Raw genomic sequence first — 14,096 nt, 5'->3', positions numbered from 1 at the left:
CAGCTTAGTTCCCTTGAGATCCATCCAAGCTGTTACATGTATCAATAGGTTGTTCCTTTTTATTACTGAGTAATACTCTGTGAAGGAGCCCTAGTGGCACAAGGTTGAACACTCGGTTATTATGAACAAAGCTGCTCTGGACATTTGTATCCAGGTTTTTCATGAACATAAGTTTTTATTTCTCTGAGACAAATGACCAACAGTGCAATTGCTGGATCATATAGTAAGTGCATGTTTAATTTTAAAAGAAACTGCCAGACTCTTTTCCAGCATGGCTGTACCATTTTACTTTCCCAGCAACAATGAAAGAGAGACACACTTATTCCACATCCTTGCCAGCATTTTGTGTTATCACAACTTCTTGTTTTTTCAGCCATTCTGATAGGTGTGTATCGATACCTGTGGTTTTAATTTGCGTTTCCCTAATGGTTAATGATGTTGAACATCATTTCACTTGCTTATTTGCCATTTGTGTATGCTTGTCAGTGAAATGTCTGTTCATTTTCTAACTGGATTTTTTTGTTTTATTGTCGAGTTTTGAGAACTCTTTTTGTTGTTAATATATTGTATATACAGATCCTTTGTTAGATATGTGGTTTGCAAATATTTTCTCCCGGTCTGTAGATTGTCTTTTCATCCTCTTAACACAGTCTTTCTCAAAGCAAAAGGGTTTAATTCTGATGAGGTCCAAATTATCAATTTTTCCTTTTATAGATCATGTTTGTATTGTCAAGTCTAGGAATTCTTCATCTAGTCCTCTGTCCAAAAGATTTTCTCCTATGTTTTTTTCTAAAAGGTTTATAGTTTTACATTTTATATTTAAGTCCATGGTCCACTTTGAGTTAATTTTAAATTTTTGTATAAGGTATGAGATTTAGTTTGAGGTTCTTTTTTTTTTTTTTTTTTGTGTGTGTGTGTGTGTATTTTAATTGTTCCAGCTAGAATTTCTAGAATTATACTAAGAACGGTGAAAGGAGCCCTGGGGGCACAATGGCTAAGTGCTCAACTGCTAACTGAAAGGTTGGCGGTTCAAACCCACCCAGCAGCTCTGTGGGAGAAAAGACCAGGTGATCTGCTTCCCTGAAGATTTACAGTCTAGGAAACCTATGGGGGCAGTTCTGCTCTGTCCTATAGCATCGTGAGGAGTCAGAATCGACTCAACGGCACACAACAACAAGAAGAATGGTGAGAATGGACATCCTTGCCTTTTTCCAGATCTCAGAGGGAAAGCATTCGGTTTTTCACCATTATGTATGATGTTGGCTGTAGGTTTTTTGTAGATGCTCTTTATCAAGTCGAGGAAGTTCCCTCTCTTCCTAGTTGGCCAAGCATTTTCATCGCAAAGGAGGGTCGGATTTTGTCAAATGTTTTTTCAGTGTCAATTGATATAACCATGCCATTTTTCTTCTTTAGCTTGTTAATACGGTGGGTTACACTGATTGATTTTTAGATGTTGAACCAGTAGGAAACAAACAGACAAAAGTTTCTGTGCTCATGAAGTTTACACTCGAGTTAGGGGACAAAGACGGTGGATAAATAAAAAATACAGCATGATAGCAGGTGATGAGGATAAAGATGAAACAGGAAATGGGGTAAGGAGTACAGGGGTTGGGTGGGAGGCAACAGCTGTCGTCTCAAACACAGTGGTGGGGGGGCCCACACTGCGAGAGTGACATTTGAACCTGATGGGAGAGGAGGGGGCCCGCGAGAGGCAAAGGGACTTGTCCAGGACTATCACCAGAGTCTGTTAATTCCTAGCCCTGTGCACGCTCTCTGTTATACCTGGTTGTTTTGTTTTCATGAGATTATGAGATGTCAGAGATAGAGGTGGCCACTGAGGATGGCCATGAGCTTCATTTTATGTCTGGAACAAAGACAGTCGTCGGTATATTAAATGAAAAACTGAATTTTTATGGCAACTCAGATTGACTAGTGGTACCTGCCTGGAATACAGTGTCGAGCAGGATTCAGAGGTTAGGACTGAGCTCAGAGCAAAAGGGCATTTGATGTGGGCTCAGGAGGAGGAGTGGTGACATTAGACAGTCAACTGCCTATCCCTCACCTAGTGTGACCTTCCCCTCACATGAATGAGGAAACAGAGGTAGTTAGAGTGTCGGAGAGAGTCAGTGCCTGGATTTTCCAAATGATCATTAATACAAATATTTTTACACCTTAACTATTTTCACAACTGAGGAAACTGAAGTAAAACAAACATAAATGGAGTAACCTACTCTAGGTCACAATGAGAAGTGTCCCTGCCTTCGGAATTTGTTATTTCTCTCAGGGAGTCATTGTTTTCTGAGGCTTGACCGGGTCTCCAGAAACTGGGTTCTTCCTCACTTCTCTGTGGATTCAGCCCAGGAAGGAGGGAAAAGGCACAACAGCTGCCTCCTTCCCTACCCTACACCCACAAAGATGCTCCTTGGACTTAGATGAACGAGCACAAGCCAACAGTGTTCTTTATCACTTCACCTGGTAAAGGAAGCTTCCCAACAGATCACCTTGGGCCAAAGGTGAGAACAGAGGCCCACCCTCTTCCATGCAGCCCCAGGTTCCTGAAGATCTCGGGATGGAGCAATCAGGTTTAAAATGCCCAAGGAGGACTCACTCTTTAAATGACGCAAAGGTTGAGTCATTTTGTGAAACAAAGTCCCTTGATTTACTTGTTTGGTAATGTTGGCTTTTTACCTATTGGGTTTCTCTAAAGCAGAATACAACAGTATTAAAGCGTAAGCCATTTTCGAGCATTTTCTTGGTGTTCAGATTACCTTCCATGTTTTCAAATATTTATACCCCATCTGGAGCCCTGGTGGCACAGTAGTTAAGAGCTATGTCTGCTAACAAAAAGTTCAGCAGTTTGAATCCACCAGCCGCTCCTTAGAAACCTTATGGGGCAGGTCTACTCTTTCCTATAGGGTCACTATAAATCTGAATAGACTTGATGGCAAAGGGTATACCCCATCTTTTTTTTTAAATTGTTTTATTAAGATATCTATAACAAAACATCTGCCAATTCCACATTTTTCACACGTACAATTCAGTGACTTTGGTTATGCTCATCATGTTGTGACCATATATTTTTAATACACTGGAAGACGATAGGACAACAGAAAAAAATCTGACCTTCTTGCCAATAGTCACATCAAACAAACCAGTATGACTTGAAGATAGGAAAAAGGCCGTTTATTATTTTGGACTGAAATGTTCTTTAGAACAAAAACGATGATGTCAGACCCCAAAGAACAGTCCTCTGATGGTTTAGCGGTTCGAAGCCAATTTTGCCACCCTTCCACCCTCCTCACCACACACACACACACAATGCTGGGCTCAATGGCACCACGTAACAATAGGCATGGGGCTGAGCACAAACACAAACACAGCTTTATCAGGCTGCTGTGGCTGCCAGGCCTTCCCCAGGGACAAAGGGTCAACGTCCTTTGGAATGCCTTTATAAAAGCTAACATATTTATAAATGTCTTACATATTTCATGGCAAAAATTTTCAAGGAATGTAAAAAACAACCCCTTACCTGGATATGGCTGCCATCATCGTCATCATTTTGTTGTTATATTGATAATTGCTTACAAAACTGCCAAGCTAATGAACACCCTTCAGGAGGTACTTCGAAAGATGAAGGAAGGGAGACATACAATGGTGAGCATGAGACTAATCTGTAGGTCCCCAAAGCGTTGAACTGTCAGATTTGACTCTGCAGATCTATCTACCCAGCAGCTAAGAAAAGGCTGGTGCTTGTAGGAGTCAGAATCCTTTAACTACTTATGAGAACGAGAGTGGAGAGTGTGAAAAATCACTAGATGTCATTCCCACCTCTGACGAAGAAGGGAAGCTAGGCTGTGTTCTGGACGAAAAGATGGCTGGGCAGGCAATTAAGCCATCCTGTCAGAAGCCATGTCTGGTTACTCAGCCTTCTTTGTTACCTCACATGCCACGTGGAACACAAACTCCAACCTGATAATGTCATAGGCGGGCCATTCACCTCCAGCTCAGCGCTGATGTGAAAGTTAAAGGATCAGGTATGGAAAAGTCTGCCCTAAGCACAAGGCATCTCTGCTTTGTAAGATGATAAAACGTCACAGACTTAGAGAATCCATTTTTAGATGAGAATTCTGTGACCTTTGAGCCTATAAAATCTACTGTCCATGATTCCCTTAACTAGAGATAATGAATAAGATTGCCAAAGTCTCAGCTGACAGCAGAGGTCACTGATTGAAGATGAATATCACTACATGGATCCAAATCTTGCTCTGTCAGTTCACAAGACAGTAAATGAAAGTAAAAGCATTTGTCACTTGAGGATTTTTTTCCTCTGTATGGCTTATACAGTTATTTATTATATTCTTCCACATATTCAGAGTTGGTTTTCAGCCAGGCTATGAAATGCATAAAATTTGTCTTTTGTTCCTCCACCCCTCATTCCCTCCCCTTGCCTTTTTTTTTTTTTTTTTTTTTTGATGGTTAAATTAGCTATAATGTGAGGTCAGCTGCTATAACAAGAGGGCCCAGAATCATACTGGCTGAATTTATTTCTCTAACACATAAAATTCCAAGTTAGTATGGCAATATAAGCCATAACAAGGATAGTTTTAGCACCTCAAACTCTTATCTAGTTACTCTGTGTCTTAGTTATCTGGTTCTGCTATAACAAATATCACAAGTGGGTGGCTTTAACAAACAGAAAATTATTTTCTCACAGTTTAGGATGCTAGAAGTCCAAACTCAGGGCACCAGCTCTAGAGGAAGGTGCTTTCTCTGCCCACTCTGGGGGAAAGACTTTGTCTCTTTTCAGCTTCTACTACTAGATTCCTTCGTGATCTTCATGTGCCATGGTATCTATCTTGCCCCATCTCTGCTTACTTCCTTGCTTACTGGCTTAATCTGCTCTTTTATATCTCAAAAGAGATTGACTTAAAACACACCCTACACTAATACTTTCTTATTAACAAAGAAAATCCATTCCAAAATGGGATTAGAGCCACAGGTATAGAGGTTAGGATTTACAACATATATTTTTGAAGAACACATTTCAATCCATAACACTCTACAATATTCAATACGTGGTTTTTCATCTTCTCCTGATCCAACATGGCTGCTCCTGATCCTGCCAACTCATCTGTATTCCACCTCGTGGGAAGAATTAAAGGGGCAAGGGGCATGACCTGACAGTTGCACACGTCACTTCTTCTAAATCCCTAATGGCCAGAATTTAGTCATATGCCCATACAAGGGAGGGTTGGATTAAAGCATAGACAGCACAGTGATTTCGTTCTAAATGAAGACCCCGAGTAATTTAGAAAAGTTTACACATGTTCACTATGTAATAAGCTGGTGATTAATTCAAGGCTGTGCTGTGAGTGTGATTAATTCAAGGCTGTGCTGTGAGTGCTCTTAAAACCAAGCATAGGAACAATTTAGAACGACATTCCCATCCCCTGTGTCAGTCCTGGAAAAGATTAGCAGTTTGAATCCACCAGCTGTGCCTTGGAAACCCTATGGGGCAATTTTATTCTGTCCTATAGGGTTATATGAGTTGGAATTGACTCGACGGTGAAGGGTTTGGTTTTTTTTTTTTTTAGTTTTGTGTCAGTCCCACCTACACTGAATAATTTAAAAAGCAAGAAACAATCTCATTTGTCACATTAAAAACTTTACATATAGATTCATCATGTACATTCAAAGTGTGCTTATAGGCGTTTAATATAGACAATCACTATTTCACTTGTCACTTTTTTTTACATTTACCAAAAAAAAAAAAAAAAAAGTTTTGCATTTAAGAGCAGTTCTCTATGTCCTCTAAGTATGCCTATTCACACACTGTCAATAAACACTTTTTGTAATTCTTGTCTTTTTCCCTGTTATGCTGTTTGTTCTGATTATACTTACTAAAATGTCGTTTTATATCTGTTGAATAAAAAGTTTGAGTTTCTGTTTTAAATATCTTTGATTCTTACATTTTCTTTTTATCTTCCAGTAATTGATTTTTACTGTGCTTTATAAAAGTATTAGTCCAAGACAGATTGGAAAAAATAAGTCAAAACTGGTCTTTCACTACAGAACTGCCTCATGGGGTCTCCAAGGCTGTGATCTTTATGAAAGCAGACTGCCACATCATTCTCTCGGGGAGCTGCTGATGGGTTCCAACCACATACCTTTTGGTAATATACCTATGTTATATACTGAGGAGCCCTGGTGATGCAGTGGTTGAGCGCTTGCCTGCTAACCGAAAGTTTGGTGGTTCGAACCCATCAGTCTCTCTGCAGGAGAAAGATGTGGCAGTCGGCTTCTGTAAAGATCACAGCGTTTGAAACACTATCGGGCAGTTCTACTCTGTCCCAGAGGGTTGTTATGAGTTGGAATTGACTCAAGGGCAACGGGTTTAGTTTGGTTATGTACCAATATAGCTGCAACTATTTGGTAGTTTGCTTCCTGCCCATTTCTTCCACTAGAGTGAAGCTCAGCAAGATAGAGACTTTCTAATTCACCATCACATACCGGGAAACCCTGGTGGCACAGTGGGTAAGAGCTACATCTGCTAACCAAAAGGTCGGCAGTTGGAACCCACCAGGCGTTCCTTGGAAACTCTATAGGGCAGTTCTACTCTGTCCTATAGGGTTGCTATGAGCCGGAATCAACTTGACGGCAACAGGTATCACATCCCTAAGTCCTGAACACTGGCTGCTGCATAGTACCAAAACCAAAAAACCAAACCCCTTGTTGTCGAGTCAATTCTGACTCATAGCAACCCTATAGTAGATGGTCTACATTTGTTTTCCTGGAGGAAGGACTCAATTGTCAGGCATGACAAGTGAGATGAGTAGGTCTGGCTAACTAAAGTTGCCCAGGATTCTTCAGTGTCCGTGAGAAGTCTCCTCATCTAATGTTAGACATCTTTGATACCGAATAGTTTCTATTAATTCTCACCATTAGCATAGTTTTGTGATGATGGCACTCATCCTGATTTTCAGAGGCTCAGGAATCCTGATAATGGAAAATATGCCACCTAGCAATATTGCATGAGACCTGAGTGCATGCACAAATAATTGATCCCTGTCCGTTTTTCATGGGCCCCTGGTGGTGCAGTGGCTAAGAGCTTGGCTGCTAACCAAAAGGTTGGCAGTTTGAATCCACCAGCCGCTCCTTGGAAACCCTATGGGGCAGTTCTGCTCTGTCCTATAGGGTTGCTATGAGTTGGAATTGACTTGATGGCAATGTGTTTGGTTTTTTGGTTTTGGTGCATTTTTCACAGACATCGATCTACTAAAAAATAGTGTGTCTGAAAGTTTAAAATAACGTCTTGCCTGCTGTCCTTCTAATTGTTCATTAGTTGCAGCTTTATGTAGCATGCCACCTACTGTCTTGAGTCTTGTTACTTAGAGTCCCAGAATACACAGCATCAGCATCTCCTGGAAGCTGGTTAGAAATGCAGAATCTCAGGCTCACCCCAGACCTCCAGAGTTGGAATTTGCATTTTAACACCATCCCCAGGTAATTCATATGGCATATTAAAGTTTGAGAAGCACCACTCTAAAACCAAACCCTTTCCTGCTGAGTTGATTCCGACTCATACTGACCCTACAGGACAGAGTAGAACTGCCCCATATGATTTCCAAGGAGCACCTGGTCAATTGGAACTACCAACCTTTTGGAAACCTTATGGGGCAGTTCTACTCTGTCCTATAGAGTCAGAATTGACTCAATGGCAAAGGGTTTGTTTTGGTTTTGGGCAGCAGTTGAAACTCCCGATGCCCTGGCCACACCCAACCAATTAAATCAGTATTTTTTAAAACTCCCAGGTGATTCCAATGTTTAGTCGAGGTTGAAGACCACTGGTCTACAGTTGCGCTTTTCAAACTTTAACATGCACATGAATCGCTTGGGAATCTTGTTAAAATACAAATTCCAATTCAGGAGGTCTGGGGTGAGCCTGAGATTCTGTATTCCCAACCAGCTTCCAGGAGATGCTGCTGCTGCTGGTCCAGCATCTGTCTCTGAGCAACAAGGCTCAAGACAGTAGGTGGCATGCTACACAGAGCTGCAACAAACAAACAATATGCAGGACAGCAGGCAAGGTGTTTTTAAACATCGTCAGACACATTATTTCTTAGTAAATTTATGTCTGTGAAAAAAAAAAAAAAAATGGACAGGGATCAGCAGTTTTGGTTACAGAAGAACACACCCAGAACATACCCAGAGTGCTTCAGAGCAAAGAAAGCTGTGAAGTCAGGCAAAACCACTCCTCTAAGTGGACTTCCTTTGGTAATAGGAAAATAACCTACTGCCAGGGGCCCATTGACCATCCTCTCCCCATTTAACATTAGTGGGGAAATTCTTGGGAAAAAAAATTATTAATGCCATTATTATGTTGGCAAGTAATCCACCACCCTCACTCCGATGATGAAGCCTGAAGCAGCTGAACCGGGTCCAGGCAGATGAGGTCATCCAAACAGCCCATGCTCGAGTGCTCTGAAAAAAAAAAAAAAAAAAATCCGGACCTGTTGCTGTGAAGTTGATTCCAACTCATAGTGACCCTATAGGACAGAGTAGAACTGCCCCATGGGATTTCCAAGGAGCACCTGGTGGATTTGACCTACCAACCTTTTGGTTGGCAGCTGTAGCTCTTAACCACACCAGGATTTTTAGGTGTTTGCAAAGTGATGAGAAGGCTTTAGAGGGAAATGCCTTAGTGACAACTACACAACAGCAGCCGACCCTCCGGACACCACTCTGGTGACCAGTTTTTCCTGGCAGAGGTACTGCCTCCCTAAAAAAAAGGGAAAAAAAATTCCCAAAAGGAAATGAACAGTGAGTTTTTTGCTGCATTAAAATAAAAAGGTTGACACCCAAAAATAAAACAATGTAAGAAAATTCCAAAGGAAATACTCAGTCTCCATTTAGAAACATGAGAACAAGCAAATATGAACCAAACTGACCAGTGGTGGCAGGGAAGCTCCTTTACGAGCCTCAGCTCTCAGGAAGCTTTCCCCGAAGGCCCAAACCAGAAATAATCTCGAGCTGATCTTGGCAAACCTCGCTTTCTGCGTCTCCCGAAGCACGTGTTGCTCTTTTTCTGTGTTTCATAGGCATTGTGAACAGGGACCTATAACTCTAGAATGAAAGCGACTTGTTTTCTCAATTCCAGAAACAGCCTAGTGTTAGTGAAAAGACCTTAGAACCGACAATTCAACAGGCCTGGGGTAGAATCCTTCTTCTGCCACTCACCAGCTTTGAGCAGGTTATTTATTTATACTCTCTCAGCTTCATGTATCTCATTGGTAATATAAAGTCTAACACCATCCACATAGGATTATTATAAGGATTACATCAGATAGTGTTTGTAAAAGTGTCTGATTACAGTCAATTCGCTATACATGTTGGTACCAACATCCAATCTATATTCATAATCCAGGCACTGTCCAGTGGTGAGCAAAACTAGACAACGCTGCTGTTAGTTGCTGTCGAGTTGGCTCTGACTCATGGCAACCTTATGTACAACAGAACCAAACGTTGCTGGGTCCTGCTTCATCCTCACCATCTCCGGGTATATTGGAGTCCATCGTTGTGGCTACTGTACCATCCCATCTCACCGAGGGTCTTCACACCCTCTTTGGCCCATTACTTCACCAAACATGATGTCCTCCTCTAGCAGTTGATCACTCTTGATGACATGTCCAAAGCAAGCAAGTCAGACAATGTTCTGCTGAGAGCCATAATTTTTGGAAGTAGATCACCAGGCCTTTCTTCCTAATGTGTCTTAGTCTGGAAATGGGGTTTCTTTTTAAGGTGATGAGAATGTTCTAAAATTGATTGTGGAGATGTTTGAACAACTTTGTGAATATACTAAAAATGATTGAATTGTATACTTTAAATGGATAGATTTATATGATATGTGAATTACATCTTAATAAAGCTATTACCAAAAAAAAAAAAGATATGTGTGTCGGGGAAAAGGGGTGATAAGAAGACCCCCAGTCATAAACACTGCTGCCCACTTCCAGTGGGTATGAGCACCAAGGTGCCAAGTTTGGTCTTTCCTTATCCAGAGTCCTCTGAGAGGAAAGCACCCTGGCCCTTAACCCAACTTCTGACCCTGGCCTCTGACTCCTTCCAGACCAAACACTACTGCGGGCAGACTTCAAGGAAAGGAAAAGAGACGGTATTTTATTTTTCTAACCACTTCATTGCTCCTGTTTCCAGCTATGGATCAGGCATGAAGAACTGTCCCATGGCAGCAGCTACCACTGAACAGTGACTAAGGGAAGGACAGAAACATCTACTCATCCTCTTTAGACTCCACCTTCTCCAAGAAGCCTTCAGTGACTGGCCAAGAACGAGTCAGGGGCCCCTCCTTTTCTTCCTACAGAAACCTGACCTTCCTCCTTGGGAGCCCTTGTCACCCTGAGCTACGATTATTTGTTTCCTACCCATGTCCCCACTGAATTGTCATCTCCTTCAGGGCAAGGATGGGGTCCTGTTCACCAGGTGTGTCCCCAACTCCATTATGGGGGCTTCACACAGAACATGCTCAGAGTCATTAGTGGATAAATGAAAAAACAGTCCCGAGTCCATTCACAAAGATGAAAACCCACCTTCCCAAAGACAGCTCACGAAGGCTTAGATCCGGAAAGGTCTTACGGCCACAGCAGCCAAAACAGAGATTGGTCTGAGAGACCTACTGCCGAGTCAGATACCTCAGGGTGTAAAGAAAACATGAATCAGCACAGATGACCTCATGCTTCCTTAGAGGAGGATCAATCTCGCATTGCTCAAGCATTGGGGATCTCACTTCCTTCCAAAACAACTCCAGGTTGTGCACAGAGATGACACTTCTTGACTGACCAGCTTCTCATCTTCCATCTCATGGGAGGAGCGATAACTCACCAATGCTGATACTAAGGTGTTTTTATTTTTCCTTTTAATATACAGTCTGAATTTTTGGGATTCAATGTTTAAATGAATCTCTTTGAGTGGGACCCAATTTTTTAAAAAAGTATATGTATATATATATAGAGAGAGAGAGTTGCTATGGAGTCAATTTTAACTCCCAGAAACCCTATGTGCTCCATAAGGCTTTCTGATTTTCCAGAAGTAGATTGCCAGACCTTTCTTCTGAGGCAATAAGAGGACTCAAATCACCAACCTTTTAGTTAGCATTAACCGTTTGCACCACCTCTCTCTATATACATGCATACATGTGTGTATGTATATATTTACACACACACACACACACAATTTTATATAAGAAAATGGATATACACTAACCTATTTTGGTTTTCTTAAAGTTAACCAAACAAAACCTAAACCCGTTGCCATTGAGTCGATTCTGACTCATGGTGACCCCATGTGTTGCAAAGTAGAACTGCTCCATAGGCTTTTCTTGGCTATAATCATCATGGATGCAGACGGCCAGGCCCAGGATGTCAGAGGGGCGGCTGAGGTTGTTCAGCACCTCAGGAAGGAAAAACAAGCCTGTGAATAGAAGCTATTGCAAGAGAATGTAGGAAGTAGCCTCAGTAGACTTAGGATCAAAGACTTTTAGTTTTGGAAGGGACCTTGGAGATATCTGGTCACACATCCCCGTTTTACAGATGATGAAACTGAGTCTGAGAAAGGTCAATGACCTGAATGAAACACACAGAAAGCTAGTACCAGCACAGGCCTCGGACTCTGTCTCGGTCTCTTGGTTCCAAGCCCAGGAATTGTACCACCTTTCAAGTTGTTTTTTATTTCTGTTCCACAGAGGAATAGGATTCCTTGAAGGGAGCTGAGGGGGAAGAGGGGAAGAGGTAAGACTCTGGGGCCCTACCAGGGGTAGAACCAGGTTTCATGGGGCCTGAAGTTTATATAATTGGGCTGGGGTGGGGGGAGGGGGCGGGGAGTCTCTTTAAGAAAAAAAAAAAAAAAGAAAGAAAATTAAGAACACAAAATCAGGCACAGGGCCTTGGAGGGTCCCTGAAGTTTAAGCGTCATTAACTTCATGTTAAATTTGTCACGTCCCACCACTGCTTCAAATACAGCAGCTCCTCCAACCTATTTTACACATGAAACTTCTGCTTCAAGGTATTATAATAAAAACAAAACAGAACAGAGCAAAAAACTTTGAGAAAAGGTTAAAATAAAAAGGTTGAAAACCACCACTCTACACTTCACTGTCCCTTAGCCCTGCCTCGGACTAGCCATTGTAACAGACGCAATCACGTGTCAGCATTTAATTACCAAAATTTCTGAGTAGTTAAATTATTTTAAGTGAGTCATAGGAAATATGCTTATATAGGATTTAAGTGCTGGGACTCAGGGTAGCACAGTAAACTTTGACTCACAAGATGGCATTTGAGGAATTCTTGATCAGGTGTCCTACACTCAGATGTCATAGATTGTTGAGGTTTTAATCCAACTGGATTTTAAAATTACTTTCAAATGAAGCATACCTTGAAAAGCCAGTATTTTTTCACGTAAGTTTTAAATACTAGAATTTACTTCTGTTAGGGGATGGGGGAAGGAGCGTCAGCCAGAAGTCTAAATGCATGAATATATGAGGAACCCCTCGGGATGCTGTCATCCTAAGCAAAGAGGAGACTGTAGCAACATGCTTCACAGATTATCAAATCTTTAATAATCCAGAGGGTAACGCCATCCTGAGTGCAGTATGGGTTCTAGCAGATGCTCTTGATCTTATGGATTGTTTTGGGGTTCTAGGTAGAGAGAGAAGCATAAATTAAAGATGAAGGTCATATCACTAACAATGCTGTAAGATATTGGGGTGCACATCTTAGTGCCCTGAACCTTACGGACAGAGGGTAAGATGGATGAGACGCATTTCATCTGGAATTAGGTTTTCTCCTTCTTCTCCCACAGATCCGGGGCAGGGCTCTTGACTTTGAAACTCCAGGGAACTGGGGACGACAGCGGCCGAGAGGGTGGTGGTTCTTAGCAGATGCCATCATATTTATGCCAGTGGTGGGAACACGCAAGTGGAGGATGCCCCCGACCCCAACAGACCTCTTTGTAAATGCTTGTGAGGTAGCCTCTGGGGACTCCCAGACTTATCTGGAGAACTCTGGGAAAGTCTGCACCAGCAGGTGAGGATCACGAGCCAGGGAAATATAAGATAGATGACTGTTTGCCATCTCAGATTCAAATTCTACAGTATCAGTCAAATATTGTTCCAAAGGACAAGTGAAACACTGCCAAAAACAAGTCAGTCCTGTAATCATCAGGAGACAGAGCATCACCAACCGGTAAAACCAGTGGCTATCGAGTTGACTCTGACTCGTGGTGACCCCATGTGTGTCAGAGTAGAACCATGCTCCACAGAGTTTTCAATGGCTGATTTTTCAGATGTGGATCACCAGGCCTTTCTTCTGAGGTGCCTCTCAGTGGACCTGAACCTCCAATCTTTCGGTTAGTAGCCAAGCATGTTTGCGCCACCCAGGGACTCCCTCAGCACAAACAGATCTACCTAATGTTTTAAAAATGACTGTTAGGATCCTATTGTATGAACATAAATCTATTAATAGACATTGTGACCCCTCTGGTCTTTTGCACTGAAAAACATGCAGCAACAAATACCTAGGTACACTCACCTTTGTGTAAATGTGCAAGTGCTTTTCTAGGATAAATTCCTAGACATGAAATCTTGGGCTACTAGGCATGTATGTTTACATTTGTGTTATATATTTCCAAATTTCCTTCCAAAGAAGTACAATTTGCACACATACTGGCAGTGAAAGAATGCTTGTTTCCTCGAATTTTTTTTTTTAATCTTTGCCAATGTGATCAGTGAAAATTTGTTTCTCATAGTTTTATTTTGCATTTAATTTGCTTTTCTTTAGTTGGGAGGGACAGCCACTCATGGTGGCTAGCAGTTTAGGAAAATGAGGAAGACTGTTCATACACAGCACAGGCTGCTAGAACTTTATGGGAGCATCTGAATATCATTCTTTTTATTGCTTCATCGACAGCAACAAAGACTCCTCTCCTAGTTCTAATAAAACAAATACTTTTCTTGTACTAGGGATGTGCTGTTTCTACAATAATGTAAAGAAGGGCAGTCACAACCTGCAAAATAATAGAGACCAGAG

Source organism: Trichechus manatus, unplaced genomic scaffold (assembly GCF_000243295.1).
Source record: "Trichechus manatus latirostris isolate Lorelei unplaced genomic scaffold, TriManLat1.0 scaffold00063, whole genome shotgun sequence".
Lineage (NCBI taxonomy): Eukaryota > Metazoa > Chordata > Mammalia > Sirenia > Trichechidae > Trichechus > Trichechus manatus.
The sequence above is the reverse complement of the archived record's forward strand: the minus strand, read 5'-3'. Positions refer to the sequence as shown.